This window comes from Ailuropoda melanoleuca, chromosome 4, assembly GCF_002007445.2.
Source record: "Ailuropoda melanoleuca isolate Jingjing chromosome 4, ASM200744v2, whole genome shotgun sequence".
In the NCBI taxonomy this organism is placed as follows: domain Eukaryota; kingdom Metazoa; phylum Chordata; class Mammalia; order Carnivora; family Ursidae; genus Ailuropoda; species Ailuropoda melanoleuca.
In genome coordinates, this window is record NC_048221.1 from 89,758,123 (window position 1) to 89,770,471 (window position 12,349).

General features: G+C 40.8%; 1 protein-coding gene across 5 annotated transcripts in view; it reads left to right on the forward strand.

Moving 5' to 3' along the window:
• MEIS1 (Meis homeobox 1) overlaps positions 1-12,349 on the forward strand; it is a 235,288-nt gene that overhangs the window by 74,169 nt on the left and 148,770 nt on the right. The window lies entirely within an intron of this gene.

Consider the following 12,349-nt stretch of genomic DNA (forward strand, 5'->3'; position numbering starts at 1 on the left):
ATTGCAATTTTGTTAACTGTAAGTTATAAGGTTTAGGAGTTCATGGGACTTGTGATTTTAAGTATGTATGTTAATGATGTTGCTTTTCTCAGTGTGACTCTGAGGTCCTTAGAACCAACTCCTACTAAGAAGAAAGTAAGCCAAACCCCAGAGAGAAGGACTTAATTTCTTCTAACACTTTAGTGGACCTTTATAGTGAATGGTCCAAAAAAGTTTAAATCTTGTTGCAATGGCAAGATGCTCCCATAATTTGCTTTTAAGTGGTTTGAATGCCCTGGTTGCCATTACAAAACATTCATCTGAGTCAGGGCTGCACAGTGAAAGTTGTCCCTGTACTTAGAACTGTAAAGGAAAACAGCAATATAGAGTCGGCGTTTCCTGTGTAGTCCCTTGTGACTTTTCAAGCAGAGTAACAGTTTATATTGTCTGTGTGAGTATTGCTGTTTTCACTGCAGGAATTCTCCTGGAGTTGTGAGAAACTGGAGATTGGGGGCTTTATGCTACCAAGGGATTTGTTTTGTTTGGTTATTGTTCTGAATGAATTTCATGTTCAAAATATTTATAATCATAATATTTGGGTGGATATTTTTGTAAGTGCATACTGATTTAATGACATCTAAGGAAGAAGACCAAATGAAAATTTATGGATAAAATAATATTTTAAAACTCAGCAAAATTGTTAGCAAGGGGGACTTTCACTAATAGGGACAAAGGTTGAATTTAAATAGGTCGTAGCCTAGCCTAGCCTAGCCCAGCCTAAAATGAGTGAATGCTAAAAATCTTGGCTTTTTGAAAAATGTCAGAAGCAAACTCTTTGTTACTATTTTTAGCCTAGTTTGCTTTTTCTGAAAGTCATTTATTTTTAAGTATCAAGGTTAATTCTGCGTTGTCCCCGGTGTGTCCACGTCTGTTGACCCTCACGCCTTTGCCCACTTTCAGAGCTATGTTCCTCGGTGACTGGTACAGGGAGACACACAGGGTCTGTCGAAGGCCACGCTGGTTCTGCTCCTCTGGATAGAGGCTGTGCCTCCAATAACACTCGAGGGTATACATTAATCCAGATTTTCCAGCATCTGTGAATAAAATAAAAACTAAGAGTAGCAGGAGTAACTAAAAAAAAAAAGTATCCTCCCTCTCTTCCAGCCACCGTGATTCCAAGCAGCAACTAGACTCCACTGACAGTTTGGAATCGGCTCTGGAGGTTGGTTAATGCTGGTAGTTAGTTGAAGCTTGAGATGGCGGAGTGGATTTTAACATCATATTAGGTAATCATAGCAGAAATGTTGAAACCCAATTCAGGTGCCATTACTTCTCTGACACCTCTTGCATAGATGTGGATAGTTTGAGATCTGCCTCGTACAAGTTTGCGGCTGAGGGTTAGCAGCCACGACTGAAGGAAGAGGGGGACGGGCTAGGGTCTGGAGGGCACGGAGGGCACAGCAGGAAGAATAAAGAGCAGGAGAGAAGACGTGACAATCAGTCAGTGGTGCTGATGTGGCCATGCTATTTTGTCACTGGGGCTTCACTAGCCAACCTGATCTGGAGGATGAGGGCGGGAGGGGACAAAATCAGGTGGCCCCTGAAGTTACAACCTGAGTCTATTTCCTGTACTAACAGAAAAAAAAAAAAAATGAATGGATTTCATCAGCTTCCATCCGTCCGCAGAGGAGCGTTAGCTTTCCTTGAAGCTGAGGTGCCCCTGAATAAAATATAATCAAATATTGGTTCAGACGGAATCAGGAGAGAGAGAAGCAAGTTCTTTTATTCATCCACCAGATTTCCTGGTTTTCTAGGTCATACCCTTGTGAAGAACCTTGCAGAGAGCCCTATTATCTCCTTAAAACAAAACGAAACGGAAAACTTCTTTCGCAGCCGGCAAGATCCTACCTGCATTGCGGTGCTTTTCATGGTCCCTATGTTATTTGGGCAATTGGATCAGAAATTATTCATAAACTGCCTGATTTCTTGAGGTCTGGCTAATTTCTTTCAGTTTGGGGGTCTGTGCTGGCCTGTACCACTACCCTGGGAGAGGAAACCCATGTGTCCCCATCTCCCTGGCTGGTTGTGAAGGCTCACAGAAATTGCGTGGTGGTTTGATGGGGCATGGCCACCTGCCTCCCCACTCCACTGCCATGTGCTCATACAAAAATATCGATAATGGTAACCATCTCAAAAAAGCAAATGTCTCATAATATCATCTAAAAAGCAAAGGAAATATATTTAAATTTTCTCCCTCTTTCCTTCTCCCAACAAAAGCCATTCCCCTCCCTCTTCTCTAATTGCAAGACCAGAAAGATCTCCAGTTACCAGGAACGCCCTTCTCCTTGTCTTGTTATACTTCTTGAAGGAATGTACAAACTGCTTAGGTAATTGTTTGTAGTCAGGAGATGATAATAATAAATTCTATGGGGAAAAACCTCTAGAGCTGAAGGAGAGTTTTGTTATTTGTTCAAATGTAAGTAGGTAGTGATATCTCCATACTAATCTTCGAGCAACTATATTTCAAGTTCTGAGAGGTCTTCGAGATGCACAATTCATTTGGAAGATGCTACAAATTTTAAATGATTACATTCTTGCTCTATGATTAATGTAACTTCTCTAGAAAATCCTGTGTGAAATCTTGCAAGATATGAAAGAGCAACTGAAACTCTGGCTAATTAAAACAACAGCAGTAACAATTTATTAGCAAACTGTAAAAGCGAATCTTTTAAATGCCAAAAGGCATATTATAAAACCTCGCATACCTTTTTGAAAGCAAATTCCTATTCTTTTTTCTTTTTCAAATAAATGGGTCAATCTTTACTTTGGATTTATTCAATTAAAACAGCAACAACAACAAAAAACTTGCCTTCGAAAGGGCTTTCAAGCATTTGTGCGTTGGAGGAGTAGAATAGGCCCTGGAAAAAAAACCAAAAAACAATAACAACAAGAAGTTTCTGAATTTGCACCCCAGCTGCGTAAGAAACATGTGCTGTTCCATAGCTGTCCACAGGTAGATTTAATCAGTAGCACATTTTACTACTCCAAGGAGAGGACGAAAGCTTCATTCTTGGACTCACAGTCTCGAGTGAGCTAAACTGGAAATACTTGTATATGATGAAAATAATAAAAGAAAAAGGAAACAGATTTTAAACTTTGGTGATTATGGGGGTAAAAGGAAATTTCGGTGATGTAAATTTCCACCTCAGTCTTAGTTGAACATTTGCCAGGTTTGATAACCAGAGAAGGTCTCTTAAAAGAAACTATTCCCTGGAATTGAAAAGAATGACTGACATTATTTAGATAATAAGAGAGAATGAGAAAGAAAACAAAAGCATTTCTTAATAGAAATGCTTGCATTTGCCTGAAGACAAATTACTACAAACAATCAAAAAATCCTTCATATTTGAGTGAGTCACTGTATAGTCAGTCAGTTCGGGGGCTCCATGAAGGTTTCTTTTTCCTTCTTAAAGGCATTATTCCAACTATAACTATAACCTACTATGTCATAATGTTTAAACTGGATGTGTTTTGCATATTGCCAGTACTTTTGCTACATAGTGTTACAAAGATATGTGCCTCAGGGCCTAGTGAAAATGAGAAGAGATAAATACAATGTTTAAGGTAAAAATCAAGGGTTTTCTGTTTTGTTTGGTTTTCCTACCCTATTGCACATTTACCCCATTGCATATTGCAGATTTAAATATAATCTAAATAGAAAAGTGGTTAATATGGTTTTTATTTAAAATATGCAGTGACATATTTTCCTGCATGGGAGCTGCTGTGTGTCCCAGGAGGCTTGAAAGTTAGGAAGAATACAGGCTGTTAAAATACACACCTGCGGGTTCAGGTGAAGAAACCATTCAAGGGGCGACACATCTGGCATTGACCAGTTGGGGAGGTGACCCTCAAGGTGAATTGGTTTTTATTCACATTCTCTTGGATTCCTTTCACTGATCTTTGGGATCTCATTGGGTACTTAATAGAGACACTTTGTTTCTACATCAGATACACATATTTTACTCTTTGGTTTTGTTTTGTTTGTTTCTTATTGTGAACTTCTAGCCTGGAAAATATTTTTTTGGTCTGTGGCAAAATTTATGTCTCAATTTCTGATTTATAAGACTTTCCTCTCAATGTGGATAAAGCCAAAGTGAGGGGCTGTAGAATCTTCCAGGTTGAGAATGGCGTTTCCATAGAAACACTATTAGATGAAAAGTGCCCTGCGGGTCCGCCACTCTAAGGATGGAGTAAATGGAATTGAATTGGGAATTGAATGCTCTAGAAGAGACAGATGTTGTTTCATTGGTTTTGCTTTTGGTAACAAGATCTGTTGGCGACATCTTAGTGTCATATCTCTGCTTGCAGTTTTGGAAGAATTGTTCTCTAAACATTAGGAATTATTATTACACTGAAAAAGTACCTCTCTTTGGTATCCAGACAACCCGTTCTGTTGATCAAGGTGAGTGCAAGGTCAAAAGGCAGGCAGAGGGACCTGTAGGCAGGCATTAGGTAGGTTGCGGATGGGATTTGCTCCCCTTCCTCCAGTTCTATTTTTCTGTCCCTCACCTCTAAACTTTGATAGCTTTAACAGTAAATATTTCCATGTGCCTAACTAGCTAGCATGATGCCGCTACAATTAGTCCTAAGAAGATAGTGGGGCAGGAAGACTGTATTCTCAAACTCTTGCCTGGAATGGGAATCAGGGTGGCACAAAGTATTTGAGAAAGACAGTCCCTCCTTCAAACCAGTCCTAACTTATCTTCACGTTCATGTGCCTGAGCTGAGGAAGGTGGTTTGTGGAGACAGCAACTCTGAGTCCTTCTTTGCTGCATGTTATCTGCAGATTCTTTCATCAAGATTCTTGAAAACTAGTGTATAGCGGTGAGAATTTTTTCCCTTTCAGATGTCCATGTACCTTATCAAAAATGAACTCTCTGAAACCTATGAGAATATCTTTGTAGTTACTATTTTTCTCTCCCATGCAGTAGCCATTCACCTTCACAGCCTTTCATGATGGTGATGGGTCAGAGCTAGGCTTTGCCAAAACTAACCCAAGTTGGAATGACAAATGTCTCTATCTTAATTTTAAAAGGTCTCTGCTACTTTGGAGATAGCATATTTCCACTGTGATTACATTGGACCATGATGATTTTTCACCTAGTTGGGAATCATCTGTCTCAGGGGGAAAAGGGAATAGATTATTTAATTACTTGGAGGCACTATTGGAACGCCCTAATTCTTCTGTGATACATGTCATATAAAGTCTGTTTTAATAATGAAGCGGGTGGTTTCTAGATTCTGGGGCAACTGCTTTTTTCTCTTTCTTAGCTGGTTATTGAAATCCTAATGGGATGGGTGATGAATTTTCTTAGGTCAGGTAAACTGAAAAGGCTACAGCTGGAATTCTTCACCCAGAAGAATCAGAGTTAATACTAATGATCATTGTGAATTAGAAGATCAAAGGCAAAGCATCAGCCGGTTCTCCAAGTCGTTGCCCCAGAGGCCATTAGTGACCTGGCAGAGCTCTCTCGAAGCCTTCCACACACCTCCTTCCCCTTGTCCCAGCCTTTCCTCCCCATCATGGTTGTGCACCTCTGACCTGGGGTAATTACAGTTGGTTGATGAGGGGGCATGGGGGGGGCGGAGAACAATCAAAAGTAAAAACAAAAGCCCAACTTTAAAATTGCCCATTTACCCAGGTACATAGGACTCATAAGCAAATGAGCTCTGACTGGGGCTCTATGTTATTTTGGGGATGCGATTGAGATTTTGTGCCCAAATGCTTTGTTCATGTCACCAGTGATTGGTGCCTTATACAAGGGGCTTGTGTAGACTCTAGCTGGTGATTTGTCAGATTATACTAAAATTTTCTTTTGTTTGCAAGGGTAAGTTAAAAATACATGGTAGTTCAGTTCTCTGATATGCTCTCAATCAGGCTAGTTAAATAAAAGATTAGGTTCAAAACTAAAGTGCCCATATAAGCACAATTTATTTATTTATTTATTTTTATTTTATTTTATATATTTATTTTTTTTTAAAGTTCCATGATTCATTACTTATAAGCACAATTTATTAAGTTGATGGTTGCTGATACATGTAACTGCTTGAAAACTAGCCAGCCATTTATACCTCAGAGCATACATCAATATCATGTCTTCTTCTGATTCCTCTGATACGTTTTTGAAGGTAAAGTATCAAATTCGGTCAATGGGCATGCAACTGCTCCCCCTCCATCTATCTTTCAGATTGAAACTGGAGCATTGCGTATATATGTGTGAATGTATCTTTTAAACGAACTCAGTCCAACCCTTAGGAATTTCATATAATATAATCTTGACTTTATACTTTCTCAATGTTTAAGATTCCTAGTGAAGGTACTTTGCTTTAAAGTATAAAGGTCTGATGGAGAGAAAATCAGTTGTTTCTGTTTTAGAAAGGATTCTAGTGTTTTGGTTTGGTTTGGTTGGTTGGTTGATTTGCCAGTAGACGGAAATCTGTATGTCATGGAATTTAGGCTACTTTATTTGACCTAGCTGGAAACATCCCCATCGGATCTCAGTCTTCCTTATGGAAGCATTGAGTATGACCGTGGGTGCATGTATGTCTCTACATACGTGGACATTTTTCTGTAGGACAAATCTCTTTGAACTCCTGCTATCCTTACCAATCCCAGTCGGGGAAATGGATCCATTTTACTTGTTTTTATCCCCTAAATGTTCAGGGCATAATTTTTCTGTTTTTGCTGTTGTGGTTATATGCCAGGAGATAACCAATAGCGGAGGCCACATTGCAATTGATGGTCTATTGCTCAGGTCACAAAACCCTGTTGGTCATGGTCCAAGTTTATGTGTAATAACTGAATGCCATGAGGTAGCAACAAATATTTCACTAAGGCTCCAAGCAATGATAGTGACTGTGTGGATTCCCATCAAAATGGCTGATACTGACAAGGGTGTTTCAATACTGCTTGTCCCTAGGTTTGCAGAGCTCTGAGCCCCAGAAAGCTGGCTCACCTCCGTGGACTTGATACTCACCCTAGTGTGTCAAGAGCAGGAGAGAGCCCTCAGGGACGCAGATAGGCACCCGTTTCTTGATGGGCCTGTGGAGAGGCTCTAAGAGCAAAGGAGTAGCTGAAAGAGTTATGCCAGGCAATTTTCTAACATTTTAAAGACCAGGCAATTTTCTAACATTTTAAAGACCTTTAGTCCTGGTTTGTTCTTGCCATTGCAAAATGCCTTCACTCAGCAAATTACAGCCCAGTAGAGATGTATGGGTACAGCCCAAACAAGATGTATGGCTTTGTCTTTGAACACTATAAAGAAGAGATGGGCCTCCAATAACTTGGAGTTATAAACATGAACATTCCAAGTTAGTCGGTATGAGATGCAAATTACTTGGTTTTATAATACATTATTCAAACTATTCTGAACTAGAGACCTTTGGTTGTTGGAAATGACCACTTGTCCTCCTGGTGTTATCTCCTCAGTCAAAATGGGACCATATATGTGAACTTCCCCAGTTCTGCATCTTTGCTTTTCAGTTCTTAATCTTCTGCAGTCAGTTTTCATCTGTTCTCACATTAACTTTGTGGCTGGCATCCCTCCAGGGCCCGTGTGCTCTCCCGTGACATGAGTGACCTCTGAGAATTCAGGGTCCTAGGAAGTTCTTGGGGTGCCCGGGGGAGTCAGGAGTCATAGTCCCTGGACAGGAACACCCATCCTAAGAAAGATCAATGAGTAGAGATAATTCCTATCGCAGGTGATGGAAGTTCAGGAATAATTCCCATTATGTAAAGAAAAGCCAGTTTCCAAACTTCTTGGGGGAGAAACTCCACAAAAAATGACCTGATTTCATGTCACATGAAATTATCTCCTGCCTACGTAATGTTACTTTTTTTCATTTGCTTTTTTTTTTTTTTTTTTAATGATCTATTAATGGCTTGGCTATTTTGACGCTGGATCTTTCTGTCCTGTTAACAGCTAAAGAAAAAAATTGATCAAAAGGCTAAATGAAATCATAACCTGTGTCTCTGTGGTGCTTTGTAGTTTACTATTTTCACGTACATTGGATTCTGAAGGCAATCCTGTGAGGTAGCAGGATGAACAAAATGAAGTTTAGAGCAGTTAATGACTTTTCTCAAGGGCCAAAGCTAGGAACTGGCTGAGCTGCGACCAGGATCTCCTGACTTGAATGTCCATGTGCTTTCCACCACGTTGCCTCTCAAACACAGAGCAAATCAACTAGCACTGTGGAAGTTCAAAGGTATAATTATAATCTCATTCCATGAACTAGCTAATTAGTATTTTTTAAATAAAAATACAAGCCAGAGGGTTTGGCATAAAACTTCATCATGCAATCTGATGGTTATTGGTAACTAAGGATTAAGGATGGTCCTTTCATATCTAGATTCTTTTTCTGGACCTCTCTGCCCATTAAAAAAGGCATTGCTAGAGCTATTGGTATTTTCTGCAACTGGAATAATTTATGCATTGTTAGAATTTCAGATTTTAAACATTAGCTGTTCCTCCTTCCTTATGGAAATATGTAAATCTCTCCCCCTGTCTATTACTAACAATGTCGGAGAGCAGTTTGGGGGTGAGGAATCTTTCCTCATGCAAATCCTAACCGAACCTTCTAACACAGAATTTAGCTCCTTGAAGATTTCTTTGCTCCTCACGTGTCCAGGACACCAAAGAGCTATGTCTTTAATTTGCTTTATGGAGATGGAGGAAACTGCTGCTGCCATCCCGATTACTCTTGAAACTACAATCCAACTGTCGTTTCCCAGTAAAGGAGGCTGCTAAAGCCTGGAGAATTAGGGCACTGCTCTGGGCTCTGACACCGCGGTCTGATCATTTTAAAGCGAGTAATAACCAGAATCCTAAAATTCTTATGAATAAAATGTAATTTTAGTAATGTTTCCATAAACAGTGGTAATGGTGGCATTTTAGTAGGCAGTGACATTAGTCACATCGAAATTGCACCACATTGGCTTTTAAATTACTCCACCTGTCTGTGTGAATAGAATTTTCAGTGTAAAAGCAGAGAGACAGCTGCTGCTAATGTCTTCTTCTCCCTGTGCAGATAATGCTGGCAAATCGACATGCAGAAAGGACTGGTTTGTGATGTAAAACGGTACCTGACCCTGCCGGCTCCTGAGCTGCAAAGAAATACCTTTAATTACCGGTGGTGGCCATGTTTAGCTGTTGACGCACCAGTGTCAGCTTCCAGGGCTGTGCCTCGGGTCCCCTCCCTGTGGCACTCTCTTTCTTCCCCCCACATCCGTAGTGAGATGGGTGGGCATTTACCTTGATGTGTTTCAGAGACGTGTAAGGCATTAATACTTAAAAGGAAAACATCTAATACTGCGTGAACTTGGTTGATGATCTTTCTGTTGGAGAACTTTTGAAGATTAGTGGAATCTGGTTCCTTCCTCCTAACCCGAGTGGAACTATGCAGTATACTGTTTATGCTTTCAGAGGGCTTGGCATCATTCATCCAATACAAATACACGTTCTCGTGTGAGCACGTGAGGATCGTGGCCAGGCAGAAAGGGCAGAGGGGCTTGAGAATAGAATTTTATTTTATTTATTTATTTATTTATTTTATTTTTTTTACTGCGTGCCCATGCTTGCTGTTGCCATAGGATGAGCTTACTTTCTGGAGAAGCCTATTTGTTTTTGGCCTCTTGGTTATGGTCTATTGTAGCAGCTACATCAAAATAAGAACGGGCCAGCCAAGGGCATCCTCCTGGCGGACGTGCCTGTTGCCAACAACGTATTTGGTGAAATGGTAGGTAGGAGATATACTTGTCTGGCTCATTTGCAGGCATTCTTTTTGACTTCTTTCACACAACTGGTGTTTTCGTGTTTAATTTAACAAGGAATGAGTAGTAAATGAAAGCTGCTGCCTGAAATCCCACTGTGAGCGTGTTTTGCACTTGGCTCCCCAGTGACAAGGCAATTTGTGAAATTATGTGATGGGGTAATTAGATGAAGCCAGGGCTCCTGATTGTTGCCATGCATATGTGGCGAGGCTTTGCTGGGAAGAGGGAGGGGGAGAAAGAAATAGATTATTACCCTGGCAAGTTGGCTCAAAGCTTCTTCATTTATTTGTAAACAGAATATTTAGTGACCGCATAGGAAGTAGCTGTAATCACCAGCTCATAAAGAAACCACAGCAGAGCTTTTGAATTTTTGCAGAGTGCTCATGTAAAATTTAAGCTGGGAGGCAGAATCCCTGTTAATGTAATTAGGATCTAATTTACCACCCTTTGCACACAGATGTAATAATGTCTAGATATTTATTCTATCTTTAAGCACGTTACATATACCTCAGTGCAGCAGTTCCTGAGCAGAAACAGGTGTGAGCACTTTCCTAATTCGTTTTTACACTGTAAACACATAGCAATTTAAGGGAAATATTTACCAAAAACGAGGGGAAGGAATGTCTGCAAATGAGGCAGTAATGGACAGTTGCCCTTTATGTACTGATGGATTTCTCAATGGTTAAGTAAATTAAAGCAAATGCTAGAAAAATCAATAGGCCAGCATAGTCTTGGTTTTGCCTCATAGACTTCAGGACAGAATGACAGATGTGGTGTCTATGACCCATTTAAGTATTAATGCTTGAAAAACTGCTTCTGCATGCAAGGTTATAGGCTTAGAAACATTCTGCTGTATTAAATTACAGACAATAATATTTTTAAGTGCACGTGGAATTTATATGTTTCAGTTAGGTTGTCCTTATGTGTTGCCTTTAAGCTGGAAGATTAGTTGCTTAGTTGGTGCAACAGCGCCGTAAATCAGTTTGGAACGTTCCCACACGGAAAGATCTTCACGAGGCTGTAGTTGGCAGGTGAAGATGATGTGTACCGAGCTCACATGTATGGCGAAGTGAATCTGCTCAGTAACACTCAGTGTGGAAACCAAATTAGATTTAATTAAGGGGTAGATGCGCCGAGCCTGTGCAAGAATCTGTAAAATACCGCGCGAATGCGGCCTTATAATTCAGTTCAGCTCCAGGGCTAGATGCGCTCTACTTTACATTTGAACCTAGGCTAGTCCGTCACGTCGGTCGACTGTCACAGCGCGTGGAATTTTAGGGCTGTTCTGATGTTCCAGGAGGTAGATTTTTAACCTCTGAGAAGACAAGGCCGGCCTTTGGGTAGCACCAGCGTGTTCATTTCCCGCCCCCCCTCCGTTGTTCCCATTACCAACTTCAAGGGAAATGGTGTCAATATGGTCATGTGTTGGTCTGTTGACCGCTGGAGACAAGAAGACGAGAGGAGAAACGAGGCAGAACAGACTTGAGTCCTGGCTTGAGGGAGCCAAGCTGGTTTTCGTATCGGAAATAATGGGGAGGGCTGAAGTCATCATTCTAGTAGTTTGGGGAGAAGGTGCCTTTTGTTGCCATGAAAGAGTTGGGCTGGCTTGAGTGTCCTCTTTACCTTCTGCTGAGTGAACTTAGACAATGATTTACTTCTTTCTCTGCTCATGACACAGCAGACGTGGCCCAGCCTGCGTCTGGCTTTTGAAAATCAGTATGTACAGGCGACAGGTAGCACGATAAACGAAGTCATTGGAACCATTGCTCGGTTGATACGACGGGGAGGAGTAGAATGATTGCCTAGAGTTTTAGTAGGAGATATTTTCTCGATTTTAATTTTCATACAATATTGCATTAATATTCACAACATTCTTCTGAGTCTGGATGGGGAGATTTAGCAATGCACACATTTGGAGATTTAACTGATGTGTAAACATAGTAATTTTTCAAAAATGAAAGTCTAACATCTAAAAAATCAGAGAGTGGAAATCACTACACAATTAAATATTCTTTTGCTTCTTCTTTTTTTAAAGATTTATTTATTTATTCGACAGAGATAGAGACAGCCAGCGAGAGAGGGAACACAAGCAGGGGGAGTGGGAGAGGAAGAAGCAGGCTCACAGCGGAGGAGCCCGATGTGGGGCTTGATCCCATAACGCCGGGGTCACGCCCTGAGCCAAAGGCAGACGCTTAACCGCTGTGCCACCCAGGCGTCCCTCTTTTGCTTCTTTTAAAACAGTGCTTCTTAAACTTTAGTGTGCGGCCAGATGATCTGGATTTGTCTTTAAATGAAGATTCTGGCTCGGTGGGGCGGGGCCTGAGACTGCGTGTCCAATGAGCTCCTGGCGGATACGATGCTGCTGGTCCACAGACCACGCTTAGGCAGCAAGGATCTAAGGAACACAAGCGAAAGAACGGATTTTAAATGGAAAGACGATTCTTTTTTTTTTTTTTAATGATTTTTTATCATATTATGTTAGTCACCATACAGTACATCCCCGGATTCCGATGGAAAGGTCGATGCTCCTAAATGGAAAGA